Below are 14406 nucleotides of genomic sequence, written 5' to 3' on the forward strand. Positions count from 1 at the left end.
TTGTTTCTTTCCACCGTTTCACTCAAGTAAGGTGGCAGCAGCCCATTCTTCTTACAGCAATAAAGCAGAAGTTTCCAAGAAAAAAATGATGGTGGAGGTAATAAACACATCAGGTTTGTCTCATGGAAAAAATAGAAATCCTTTTCCTAGATCAAGTATACAACTGCATAGAATAATGTTTACTTAGCACTGAGTTTAATCTTATTTTTTATGGGCATGTTATTCAGCCAACATTTGGTTACTAAATATATGCAAGGAATATGCTTGGGACCGAGGAGACAACTTAGTAGGAGGAGAAATAAAATGTGGGCAGAATTCTGTGATAGAGGCCAGCAGAGAGCATACGAGGCAAGTAGAGAAGGGATACCCGGCCCAGAGAGGTGGGTGAGAAATGAGGATCCACAAAGATGACTAGGAGGGGATGGCTGAGCCGTGCCTTGAGGAGGAAGCAGAAGTCAGCTAGCTGACGGGGAATGCTTCTCCAGGCACGGGGACGGCCTGGACAGATGCGCGGAGAATCACAGAGTACGAGGCAAGAACGCCTCGGGCGCTGAGTCATATTTCACCGGTGCCTAGAAACAAGACCAGAAAAGCAGCGTGATTCAGCATAGAGGAGGCTTCTTAAGTGATGGTTTGAAAGTTGAACTTCACTTCTCTCCACAGCCCTCCAGCCTCTCCATAGACTCACACTGCTTCCTTTGCTCCCAGGCCCGGGTGGGCGGTCCTTACCTTCCTCTACGGGAGAACAAGGGCTAGCCAGCCTCAAAGCACCTGCAATTGTTCGACTCCCTCCCACCTCCACAGGTGGAGAACAGAAATGTTAGCACAGCAAAGACTGAGTCTTACCACACGCCGGGCCCTGTGCTGGGTTCCTTAAGTGCATTATCTCATTCGATGCCGCAGCAGCAAGGTTCTGCGCTATGCTTCACACCACAGACGAGGAAATTGAGTTTCAGGGTGGTGAGCACTTGCTCACGTCACACAGCTGGAAAGTAGGTGAGATGGCATTCAGCCTCTTCCAGTCCAACAAATAAGCCCACGTCTCTGTCTCTCTGGAAAATAATATGGTTGGTTTTTTCCTGGGCCTCCCAAAGGTAGTAACGTGATCAACAACAATCTTCAGCATCACCAACAGCTTTGTAGCAGTTGTACTTGTGCGTGTACAAGAGAGTCTCACAGCTGACCAAGGCAGTGGCTGACCCACTGAACAATTCTCACAGTCAGGATGCTTTCAGCTAAAAACAACACAATGTCCAACTAAATGTGACTTAAGTAATAGGGTTGTCTCTCTTTTTCCCCCCCCCCCAAAAACGCGGTATCCAGAGCAGGTGGTTCCAGTACTGAGACAGCAGCTGGACAATGCCATCAAGGACCCAAGCGTTCCTCTCTCTCTAAGTTGCCTTTCTTGGTGCATAAATCATGTCACCTCTCCTGGTCCCAAGATGGCAATGCCAAGAGGAAAAGGGAGGCACAGTGCTTTTTTCTCTTTTTTTAATGTACTTTATCATGGAACAGAGAGGAGTATTTTCTGGAAATCTCCCCCAAGCACAGAAAACTTCTCTTTATGTCTCATTTAGCTCAGAGTGACTCCCATAGCCACTCCTAGATGCAAGGAAAGCTCAAAAGCAAGGATGCCCAAGGATGCCTTTCATTCCCTGTTGGGAGAGGTGGGCTCCATGGAGACAAAGAAGGACCAGGAGCATTGTCATTGGTTAGGTCTGCGGCAGAAGCTCAATTTAATGGTATTTTACTGTTGTCTCCTGATTTATACACATGGGTGATTAATTGAGGAAGGGGAAACAATTGCTTATTACTTAAGAAATAAAATTGTTTGGTGGAAAGTCTTGCAAAGCTGAGTCAGTCATGGTATTTCTCCCATTGAGCTTTCAGGTTCTTCCCTATGGATTCTCCCTATCGCTCCTACTTTGGGGCCATCCAGAGAGTCTTAATAATATCAGGTTTGTTTCAAGGAGCAGTGGGGATGACGAAGAGGACATGGGTTGAAGAGACAGAAGAGAGACAACAATCGATAGAACTGCTCCCAGTATGCCCTGTGTTCCAGATGGGCATGCGGCTCTCCGAGGAGAGGCAGATGCTCTGGCCCCACCCATCTCCCCCACAGTCACCACCTCTGGCCCATCATGTATTACCCACAAGTTTCTCCTGATGAAGATTAGTTCTGACCCGATTTTGAGGCAGAGGAAGTTTTACCACTTCTTTCTATATTCAATACCGTCTGTGTGGACAGGGGTGGGAAGACGGGGTGTCACCAAGTGAAATTATATAATAAAACTAGGTGACACAGTTTTTTGAAAATGTATTCCTTGTGCAAAATTCAAGATATGGCAGCTTTTCTCCACAGACCTGTCTGAGAATTGAGTTTGTCATTGCTGAGAAAAGAGACGAAAGAGAGGATTTTTTTTTTTTTGCTGGATTTTTTAATGTCTTGGTGTTTTTAACTAGATATAGATTTTTTTTATTTGTTAATCTTTTTATTGCCACCTTTGAAATCCTTGAAGACTGGTGCCTCCTGATCTGAATTTGTTCAGATAGTCATTTGTAATGAACAACCATTTAATTTTATATTTCTGAATGAGTTGTATTTTTCATGCTTTCTTGAAAGTTTGCAGATATATTTGTCGCTGGCCTCTATAATAAGGTTCTAAATTAGGATGCACTTATGGAATTAATGCCTTTATTTTATATATATATTTGGCAGCTGGCTTTAATTTATAATTTAGTTCCATTCCTACAGTTGATGGAAAGGGAGCATGGCTTTTGAGGATGCTATGTGTACCTAATTCTTGAATGCAATTTACACATTAAAAATAAGTTGCCAGCTTCCGTGGGTTTCTGCATGTTCATGCATATTCAACTACAGGCAGCCATGTGTGTGCCGTGCTGAGTGAGGAAGATGGATAAAAAAGAGAATGGGGGCTTGTCATCAGGGCCAGAGCCTGAGAACTAAGGACATTTTCACTTATTAAATTGGGAAAATTCTTGGCAATATTTTACTTTCAGAAAAGGAGGGAGAAGATGGGGCTGGCCCCGTGGCCGAGTGGTTGGGTTCGCGCACTCCGCTGCCGGCGGCCCAGTGTTTCGTTGGTTCGGGTCCTGGGTGCGGACATGGCACTGCTCGTCGGGCCACGCTGGGGCGGCGTCCCACATGCCACAACTAGGACCCACAAGAAATAATATACAACTATGTACCGGGGGGCTTTGGGGAGAAAAAGGAAAAAAATAAAAAGTCTTAAAAAAACAAAGAAAAGAAAAGGAGGGAGAAGAAACTAATATTTCTCAGGCATGTACTATGACAGGAACTAATTTGCTATGAGGTCAAAGTCAGAGGGAATCTGTCCTGTTTACTCTTTCCCTCTTGGGAGGCTCCACAAATGTGAAGGTCTGTATCACTGGGAGCGGCAAGCAATGCTTCTGTAGCTTGGGCCCACTTGGCCAATTCCAGGAAAGCGTTGATGGGGTGAAAACACTCAGGAAAGCCAAAGCCAGAGGAGCTGTGCAGTCCCGTCCTAGGAGGAGGCAGGAGGCAAAAGCACCTGAGCTATATTGATGCTGTCACTCTATCTCCACTGCCACTCCACCCAAGTGTACCTGGGATTGCCTGAGAAGTTTCAGTGGGCCAGGGCAAGTCAGGATTCAGCTAAAGGCCGGTCCTTTGTTGGGCTGATCAAGGTGCAGGATATGTAAGCAGATGGAATATGGAGTGGGGAGGAGAGTTTCAGGCAATGGAGAGAGACGACAGCTGCTCTAGAAAAGGAAAATTTGAGAAAACAAAAGATGCTTGAAGAAATTTAGAAGGTTTGGACATTGGTATATGTGATTTATTCCTCCTCTTTGTGACCTTAAATAACCTTCAGAAATAATACTCTTTCTACAAAACTACCTTTCTTTTCCAGGTTTTAAGAGTTGATTTGTGATGTAGCCGAGGAGAAGGTAGCTTGGGGTGAGCGTATGTGTGTGTGTATTGGTTTGCTTTTTTGATGCTTATGTGGCGAGGAAAGACTGAAGTGTAGATTGGGGCAACCCAAGAGTTTTAGTTAAATCCAGTTTACAGCTATAGACAGAGCTCAGAGACCTTAAAAATGGCTCAGGATGCAGGAGGGCAATGGGGGAACTGTGCACAAGATCTTCTCCCTCTGCTGTGCCCCATCCTGCAGAATCTGTTCTTAAAAACCTTCTTGGTTGAGAATTTCAGGTTGATGAAATAAACTTCCTAACAGGAAGGGATGAGAGTTGACACCAAATCAAGAAAACACAAGGCACATTTTGCGCATCCTAAGTGAATGATAATGGGCGCTGTAGGATTGATATCCTTACCATTTCTTATTCCTAAGTAATTTTTAAGGATCTCTCTTCCCTGCAGTTTCAAGAAGATGCTTAAAAATCCTTTAAAATATGCAGGTTGAACAAGAACAGCTTGTGAAGCAATTAAAATGCACCTTTATTTTGTTATCCCACCACTTCTTCAAAAGGTATTCCGCGGGGCAAACTTCTCCTGCCCCGGGGTGAAAATAAGCCAAGTTTCTGAGAACTTTCAGGTAACTGACAGTTCCAGACTTGTTTTAAGTTTCAAAAATTGTCTTGATTCAGTAATTGAGCTCCCAGTCAAAGATATTAGCCACAAATCTAAACACGATTTGGGAAGGAGTCTCCCTCTTTCCTCAGGCTCAGGTGTTTTTTAGGCTGGAAGCCTGTGGAGGGAAAGGCGAGCGCTTTGGCTTGACTTCTCTGTTCACCCACCTGGTGCTCAACACTTCCCTGAACTCCAGCTTCCATGGTTGGATGAGGGAGGAAGGAGAGGTAAGAGACTAGGAAAAGTCCTCCTCAGATGACACCATCATCAGCTGTCCTAGCGCCCAGGACCTGGCAGACTGTGGGCATTTTCATGTTCTCAGAAAACCTACCACTGAGAACCTCCCCTGAGGCTCCCCAGTCCCAGCTGGAAGCAACTCTATTTGGGTGGATGCTTCCTCTCCTTCCTCAGACCCTAGGGACCCAGGTTCTTGATGAGGGGGTTTCTCCTCCTCCCCAGGACAGCCCTATTAACTGGAATCTTCCCACCGTGCCTTTCTCTCACGTTGAATAGTCCCACGCTGGCTCATGGGAAACACTTCCACATCCCTTGCTCCAAGAAACACTGGGTCCCCACACAGCAGGATTCCCTTGGTTTTACCCCCAAAGCAGCACATCGGCCTCCTCTTCCCTCTGCATCTCCTGGTTGAGAAGCAGACCTGAATTGCAAGGAACACACTCCAAATCTCTTGGAATGATTCCATTGAAGACTCTCACCAAACTTGAGCTTGCACCCCAACATACAATGGCATCTCTGAAGAAACCTCGATAACTTTCCTCCTTCCGTCCCCGTAACTCTCTTTAAATCTTCAGTAAGGAAGAGGGTCCTCCAGCTATGGGACAAGTCTTCTGACATTTCCTTGGTAAGTTCCAAACACAGATCTGGCTTTGAATTTATCCTCTGTTATCTCATAGTGCTTATCAGAGGCTTCAGTTTCTATATCCTGTTACAAATTTGTTTCAAGATAATTTGTATGCCAAGAGGAATTTTTATTTTTTCTCTATTTGGTCCTCCATCCAAATGTTCTGTGCCTTTATGATTTTATGACTCAGTCTCTAAGACATATTCTCTAAGTCACAAGATGGAATGACTCATGCACGCCTGGTCTGTACTATCTCTGAAGCTGTATTCAAGTACGGCTATACTCAAGTAAGTCTGGATATTCTAGAATTCCAGGTAAAGAGAATTCAGAACAGGGAGAGGATTTCATGTGCTAAGAATTAAAGAGAGAGACCTTTGCATTATTCTGGAAAGGGGGTGACTAGATCCAGGTAAAAGTACCAGAAAAATTAAGGTGAGATGTGGGATTATTTATTGAGGACCACGGAGAGCTTCATTCCACTTAATCATCCAAACAACTCTGCTTATTCCCTGACTAGTATTCATCTTCAGATTCTGTCTAGATGTTACTTTCTCTCTGAAAGCTTTCCTGACCCCAGACTACAATAAATGCTCCTGCTCCGTTCACCCAGAATGTTTGAGCACGTATCACACTGCGTTGTAATTGTCTGTTTACCTCTCCATTTCATCATTAGTCAACTAAAAGAAAACAAAGCTTGTGAGTATCTTTGTCATCATTTATCCTAATGGCCTTGTGTAAAGCCAGCAATAGAAAATGTTTAACAACTATTTCACCTATGCATTAATCAGGAAAGGTTAGGTTATGCTGTAGTAACAAACAACCTCCAAATCTAAGCAGGTTAACACAGCGAAGACTGAGTGCTTACTCATACAATGTCCCCCAGACTCTCCAAGGCAGCTTTCCTTCATGCAGTGACTTGATGTGACAGGCTGCTTGGATCTCGTGCCTGCATTTTGATGGGGGTGGTTGTAGTAGAGATAGAAACAATTGGAAGGTCACGCATCAGCTCTTCCATGCTTCACCCTGGGAGTGACACAAGTCACCTCTCTTGGGGCCCATTGGTCAGAAGTAGTCACATGAAACGCTCGTGAAGTGCTTGGTGAGCCCCACTACAGCTGCCCATCCTCGTCCCACAGCCCCAGTTTCATCCCTTCATGCAGAGATCCTAGGGTGCTGAGCCCCTGAGCCCCTGGTTTGACAGAAGTTCAGAGCTGGAGGGAAGGATGCTGAGAAGTGGGCAGGAGGCTGAATGCGGAAAACCATCAGTGCCAGGCTGAGGAGTCGGAAATTTTCCTTTGTAAACAATACCAGCTGCCATTTCTTGGATGGCTACTCTGTGCCTTAACTGTATTACTTCTTTTCTTTGCAACAAATCTGTCAGGTGAGGACTGCAGTAGCCATGTGGCAGAGTTGGGATTTGAGCTTGGGTCTGCGAAGTCTACACTCTTCACGAGGGAAGTGCTGGGGGCAAGTGTGGAAGGTTTCAACCTGTGTGGGAGGAAAAGACCCAGGCAGGCAAGTTCTGAAAGAGAGAAAAGCAGGAGGCTGTGGAAGGGCTCTGGTGAGAAGTTACGAAGGACAGAACCAGCACAGATGTCTCTCCACATCTGTAGATGTGGTCTCCAGAGACACAGTCGAGTCCTCTTTCAAGCAGCGATTAGATATCCCCACTCTGCCTCTGAGAATAGTTCAAATCAGTAAGCTCAAGCTGTCAGTGTTTGATTTCTTTCCTTTGTTTCCCATTCAGCAGCCCATCCCTGATGGGCAGACCAGGGTCCCAGCAGAGTGGAGGTGATGGGGTGGAAGGTGAGCAGTAGCGGGGAATGAGGGAGTGGGATGTGGACACTGGGGCCTCTGGAGAACTCTGTGGCTGCAAAACTGGTTAGGCTACCATTTGGGTAACATGGATATCTGTAAGTGACCTAGGAAGAGTCTCCAAATTGCAGCCCCAGCTCACCCCGGATAATGCTCTCCCGTCTTTTCCAAAGATGGTGCATTCTATGTTTTACAAGGGAACAATACGGAAGTCAAATTTCTTATGATAGATTTAATTCTGGCAACTCTGTTGAGTACCTGTAGGAGCCAGGTGGGAGCAGGGTGTCCGGAGAGCTTACAGATGGGACCAAGTCCCTGCCCTCTGGGCATTCGGCATCTGAAGGGAACAGACCATGTTCAGGTGGGTCCCTCAGCCCCTGTGTGACGAAGGCCCTTGGGAGGGTAGGTGTCTGGAGTAAGGTGGGCACCGAGGTGGTAGCTGCTGAGTGCAGGGTCAGAAAGGAGATTTCCCTTGTGGGGAGCTTACAGTAGGAGGAAAAGGTGGGATCAGAATCAAGGGCTATTTGTGCATGACAGGTTCTGAGCTCACTTTCCAGCACTTCCCGAAATAGCCAATGGCACCGAAGAGAAATCCAGAGAGCCTCTACCACTGAAGCACACCTACTGTGTCCCAGTGACCTGGGCATTGGTGTGGCACCATGGCAGGGGGAGGTGCTGGGCTTTAGGACACTTGGTCTTAGCTCCTACTTTGCTGCCAATCTGTTTTGTGACCTTGGACAAACGCTTTTCCCCTCTGAGCCTCAGCTTTCCCTCGCACCCCCAGCAACCCACGAAGTAGGCAGAGCAGGATTTACTCTCCTCAACTTGCAGACAACAACGCCAGGTGTCTGGGAAGTGAGGAAGGAATGCTCTGATTGAGCATTGCAGTTGCCCTGAGAAGGGTTCATCAGACCCACCCTCACTTCACAGCTGAGACAACACACGGGGAAGATTAAGTTCTTTCCCCAGACGTGCAGCTGGTTTGGGTGCAAGCAGGTGTTCCAAACCACGCAGGTCGGCCTCCAGACACCATGTCCTTCCCCTTCTGCTCACGCATTTGCAGTACAAAAGCTTGGGTGTGATTTTCAGAAAACGTGAAACATCACCTTCACCAGAGTGAAGACTTTTCATACTTTAAAAAATTTGTAAGACATTTTGCCTCCAGCAGCTTCTGTACAGGCTCTGGGGTCATCTCACAAGCGCAAAAGTATATAGAAGGCGACCGATCTTTATGTCCCCACGCCTTTGCGGGAACAAGAATTTTTTCCTTTGTAAAGCAAATTAAATATTCCATCGGTGAAGTATAATTTAATAAACCTATGAAAAAAGAAGCTTTAGCTTCTCATAAAAATGAGAGCCACTCATTTACCTTGTTATCATTTGGGGAAAGTTTCCCATGACCTACTGGATCCTGACTCACCCCAAAGCCTGGAATCAAAGCCATCTTACACTTTGACTCCAGTCTTTCTTCTTTCTTCTTCAAATATTACTAAACTTAAAAAATCTTGAGTAGAATGACTTTGATCTAATATTCCAATCTAGAAAACCTCATTAACTCAGGTGTCATTAATTCACAAAAGGTGGAAATCTGGGCTTGAGGCTAAGGTTGACTTTCTAGTTTGTGTTTTTCTAAAAGTCTAATGTTTGCAGTTCCAGGAACTCATCTCACTACTGATATTAAGTTCTGTTGGTGTTTATTCCCAATTTTCTTTCAAGTCGCTCCCCTTTTCTCCATCTTTACTGCTTCCTCAGTAGCTCTGTCCGCTTTCTTGGTCCAATTGCTCCAGCCTCCAGTTTTCAATCCCCAAATCAAATCTACGTATTTGCAGCCAGAGGAATTGTCAAAAGTCCAAATCTGCTCATGTCAGGCACCTATGAGAACCTTCACACATTCCACTGTCTATGGAATGAAGTCCAATCTCTTTTGTAGGTTTATAAGACTCTTTATGTTCTGCACATGCCCCTTTTCTCCAGCCTCATCCCTCTTTTCACTTATCTTCACTCTGAACTCTACTCAAGGCACATTAACCACCATACTTTCCCAGTATGACTTACTCTTTCTCATCCTGCATATCTGCTCATACTGGTCCTTCCACCTGAAACAGTGTTCCTCGCTCACCTCTCTGCTAATTCTGGCTGACTCCTAATCCTGCTCAGGTCTAGACTCAGACTAAACTAAAGGAAGAATTGTCTGACCCCTCACTCCTGAATAGCAATGACTCCTTTGTGTTCTCATGGCCCCCAGTGCTTCCCCCATAGTTGACTCGTCACCATGTACTGTCACTGCCTGTTAATTTATCTGTATCCTTTAGACTGTAAACTCCTACAGGATTGGAACCATCAGAAGGTATCCTCAGGGAAGTTCCTGGTGCACAGTAGATTCTCAGTCTATATTATTTGAAGGAATAAATGAACAATGATAAACATCTTGTTGAAACTGCAGACGGCCACTGCACAGAAGGAAGCCATGGCTCAGAAATTTTAGTGATTATCCCAACCAAATGGGATTCCTGCTTCACACCATAGTTGACCCATCTTGGTGTCTCCAGCAGTACTACCACAGGACCTTGGACATAGTAGGTGCTTAGTAAATGTTTTTGCATGAATAATGCTGGGTCTGGCTATGAGCATGTGGTTTTCTAGGAACTAGAATCAAGTGTGGCCAGGGGGCTGGCAGAAGGAGAGCTCAGCAAGTTCCAATGACCTAAAAGTGAGTCCCACTGTTTCCATTTTGTCCTCTTCTCTAGGGTCATATCAAGAAGGATTGAAAGAAAGTCAAAACAGCTGGGTGATTCCATTAACAACCAATAATCTAGGAATGCTGCTGAATGCTTTTGAAACTGAAGTAGCAATAACTCCCTATGGGTCCATTAACCTGAAGCCAAAATTAGATTATGTAGAAATAACATTAAATAAAGAGCTACAGTCCTCAGTTAATTGAAAGGCAAACTTGTGAATTATGAGATCGTTCTCTTTGAAAGGCAGAGTATTCCATCGCCCCAAGACCCTTGGGGCCACTCTTGAGTGTCCAGCTTGGGGCTGATTTTAGAGAAAACACATTTCCTAGAGGGGCACTTTAGAAATCTATTTTCTGTAGAAAACAGTTTGAAATGGGAAACATTAAAAGCTTTGCAATGAGACCAAGGTAAGGTAGGTTTAAATCTTGGATCTGCCACTTGCTAGCTCTGTGTCCTTAATAAAGTTACTTAATTTCTCTGAGCTCCAACAGTCCTGTCTGCTAATTGGAGGTGGTAGCGGTGGTAATAATGTGTTTCTCCCAGTCTGTGAGGAAGGCAAGCACATAAATAGATCACTGCAACACAAGGGAGTACATTGAGAGAGAGAGCATTATGGGACCATCCTCGGGGACCACCTTACCTCGCCAAGAAGGTTAAGAATGGCTCCTCAAAGAGATGCCACCTGAGCGAAATCATGAAGAATGAACAGGTGCAACTGGATTAAGGAGTGGTCCTCTAGTACTTGCTCTGGAAGTCACATTTACTAGTACTAGGTCGCGATCCCTGAAAATCCAAGGAGATGGAGGTCAGTTTACTCATCAAACTCCCTCCCTTCTTCTCTCCCTCTCTTACTTCTTTCCGAGCTTCCATATTTATTTCCTTCCATCCTTCCCTCTAAAATTCTCACATTCCTTTTCATCTTGGCTTCAACAAAGCCCAAGGAAACTGTAAGCAGCCCTTCTCTCAGGGTTGAGGGGAGCAGATCTTGTTCTGTCTCCTCCTGATGGCTCCAGCTCCTGCAGAGGACAGGACAGTGTCTCCATTTCTCTCTGCCTCAGGCAGATGGCAGTGAGCGTTGTGTGTTCCCACAAAGGAGCACACTGTCCCTGTTCCACAGTCTCTCAGAGAGTCCTGTCATGGAAGGCATCCAGGAGAATTTGAAACTCTACACCTACCTTTTTGGACACAGGAGCATTTGTGACCCACAGAATCACAAAGTTGACCCATACCTGAGTGGGGCTGAAGAACTAGGGACCGAGGTCTGGAGATAAGTGTCTGGTGAGAATCTCTTCACACTGTCCTCTGTGCTTCAGTTGATAGAGGGGGCAAGAATGATCATCATTATCTCTATTTTATAAATTAGGAAACTGAAGCTCAGAGGGGCTCAGTAATTTTCCCAAAATTGTACAGCAAGTATTCTGTAGACAGAGATTGCATGCCTGGTCTTCTGAATCCAAATCCAGTCCTCTTTGGTTATGATATATTACCTCTCTATATATTTACAAACATCTGGATTTTGACCAAGTGTACATAAATGACTTGAGAATTTGATTATATTTTTACTTTCTGATTTTGGCTTTGCTTATACCTAAATTAAGAGCCAGCCTCTTCCTTATAAAATCTGCCCCCTTTTCTGTCATTCTACATCTTCACTGGGGCACCGCCATCAACCCATTCTCTAAGTGAAACCTAGCAATTATCTTAAATTCTTCCTACTCCTCAAACCCACCCAATCCTCTGCCAACCACTTAAAATGAACCCCAGGTCCTGTAGCTTCAGCTGCACGAATACCTCTTGCATCCGGTCCCTCCTGTCCTTTCTCCCATCCCGATCCATTGCCCTATCTCAGTCTCTTTCTCACCCAGTAAAGCACAGTGACCTTCCAACTGGTTACCATTCTGAGGAGTTTACCCTAAATCAATGATTCGTATATCAGCGAGATGTAAGACGATCTTTCAACAGCACGACAAATACTTTAGATGGCCACTTGTTTCCTAAAAAAAGCAACTCTTTACAGCAGAACATCTCCGAGCCAGGCATGGTGCCACAGTCTTTACACATAACATCTTTAATCCTCAAAATAACTCTATAAAAGAAGGCTTGTTATCCCAATTTCACAGAAAGTAGCAGAGCTGGACCTCCAATACAGGTGGATCTGATGACACAGCTGCCGTCTATTCACTGTACCACACCAGCTACCAGATAAAACCCAGTCTCCTTAGCATCACGTACAGCCTTACCTCCTGCCACCAGATACCCTGCTCCCCAGACGTACGCCCTCCCTGCAGTTCACCATCTCTCCAGATAGCTCTGCATCCCACAGCTCCACATGTGCTCTGCCTCTGCCTGGAATGCCTTTCTCTTTTCAACTGTCTTTCCAAACCCCATTCAGTCATCAGCTAAGGTGAGAACTCAGGGTTTCCTCGCTCCAGTCTCTTCTCTCTTCCACCATAGTGCCTTGTTTCTCTCCCACATGGACAGTTTCCACTTCATTCTCGGCTGTGAGGCTGTAACTGGCATGGATGAGGATGGAGAAATGCCAGTGGGGACGGCTTTATTTGGTACTTAATGTAAAGGGATAGGTCTCTGCTGGCTTCTTCTGGAAAATTCTTTCAAGACTTATTTTTTTAAATTTAAAGGAGACAGGACTTGATTACTGGTCACACTAATTACTGCACTCCTAAGTCATGCTGACGAGTTGGCTTCAGACAAACACCGGTTCTCCCACTCAGCCACAGGTCAAAGGTGCTCGATGCTGCTTTCAAGGGGAGTCATTGGCAGGCTGGAGTGTGCTGTTTCTTGAGCAATGAAATTATCAAAATTAATCTGTTAAGTGTTTCTCCACGGTGAGGGGGTCTCATTCCTCAGCAGCGAATGACTCAGTGAAAGACAGGATACATGTGGTATACGTGCACCATGCTGTCAGGCTTGTTGATACCAAGTTTAAGGACAAGAAAATAAACAAAGAGTTTGTCTTTACAAAGTTATTAAAGATGAAAGTGCTGGCTGCTGATCAAGGCGTCTGTGAACTTAGAACCCAACATACTGGTGCCGTGTGATGGAGAAAGAGACGGAGATGGAGTGTGAGGTCTGGGCTCCATACCTCCCAGGTGAGCAGAATGTGGGGAGACTGATCCAGAGTCAGGGCACCTGATTCTAGTTCAGGTCTGCAGTGGACCCACTAGGGGACCTTCGGAGTGTCCCTTTACCTCTCTGGGACTCACAATTCTGTCCCATAGAACAAGGAGATTGAACCACTTCACTATCTTCCTAATCATCACAGTTTTTATGTATTCTCATGCTGCTTGTTCTCTAATTTAATGTTTTTCTTTGAATTTAACTTAATCCAATTTTAAAGTTTTGCCATTTCCTAAGAAATATTATCCATAAAATCATGGTTTTGATTTGCTAATTACTTGTTTTCACATTGTTATCAGTTAGAAGATCCTTGGTTGAAACAATTGAAAATAATTCCAACCATCTTGAGCAAAAAGAAGTTGTGTTAGAGGGATACTGGGGCCTCAGATAACTTTCAGGAGGCTAGAAGATCAGGCTTAAAGGCAGTAAGTATTGAGGATGCTCCAGCCGACCGGGCAGCAGACCATGGCAGTGGTCCTGCAGTGTAACCACTCTGTTCTCTCAGCAGAACTCTACTGGCATGCCACAGGCACTGCATGGATATGACCATCAGCCATCCCTCAGCCATCACTGTGTCATCTGCTCAGAACTCAAAACCCTGGGGGAAAGTATCTGGCTAGCTAAACCCAGGTCACATATACACCCTGCCTACGTTGGGACAGGGGTGAGGAGAGTGAAAATTTGGTCCCTTCAACTTCCCTAGGTGGCCAAGAATCCCCAGGACGATACAAAATGGGAGATTTCCCAGTAGGGAGAGCAAGGTGCTAATTGGAAGGCAGATTAAATGGTGGATAGTGAAAAAAATAAATAAAGCAAAACAAAACCAAACACCAAAAACCAAATATCCACTGCATTCATTAAAATGAACACATGATTATGAAATAAAAAGTCCATTCATGTACCATAACATCATGAACTCATGTACCAACTGACCCATGTACCACCCTTTAGGAAGCACTGAACCAGTTGATCTCGAAGAACCTGCTGTTTTGGCCTTCATTTTATGCAAGTGAACACCACCGACCGTACTAGAAAGTATAGACTCATCTGTACCTTTCAGCAAAAAAACTGACCCTTGGCTATTTTTGTTTGTTTTGCTTGATAGCTATTCTTTATTTGCAGCTGCAGAGCATGTATAGAGACATTCTTTGACTCTTTTAGGTTGACCTTCCACTTCCACCTCATTTTTGATGTGTTTAGACTCTCATGCACTCTCTCAGTTTTGCATTTCTCTAGGATAATTAGCGGTTAGTTGGCACGAA

At 45.0% G+C, this 14406-nt stretch overlaps 1 long non-coding RNA gene across 2 annotated transcripts; it reads right to left on the reverse strand.

Moving 5' to 3' along the window:
- Window positions 1–846: 846 nt before the first annotated feature.
- Window positions 847–12627, reverse strand: LOC139085165 (uncharacterized). 2 transcript variants are annotated; one of them, XR_011543246.1, is made up of 3 exons: window positions 12247–12492; window positions 10647–10789; window positions 847–1052 (listed from the first exon to the last, which is right to left on the reverse strand). It is a non-coding gene; the product is annotated as an uncharacterized lncRNA (long non-coding RNA). The 2 variants fall into 2 exon arrangements; XR_011543245.1 differs by lacking the exon at window positions 847–1052 and adding an exon at window positions 2416–6975 and having other exon boundaries at window positions 12247–12627.
- Between the last annotated feature and the right edge of the window lie 1779 nt (window positions 12628–14406).

The sequence above is a fragment of the Equus przewalskii genome, chromosome 8 (assembly GCF_037783145.1).
Source record: "Equus przewalskii isolate Varuska chromosome 8, EquPr2, whole genome shotgun sequence".
Classification (NCBI taxonomy): Eukaryota; Metazoa; Chordata; class Mammalia; order Perissodactyla; family Equidae; genus Equus; species Equus przewalskii.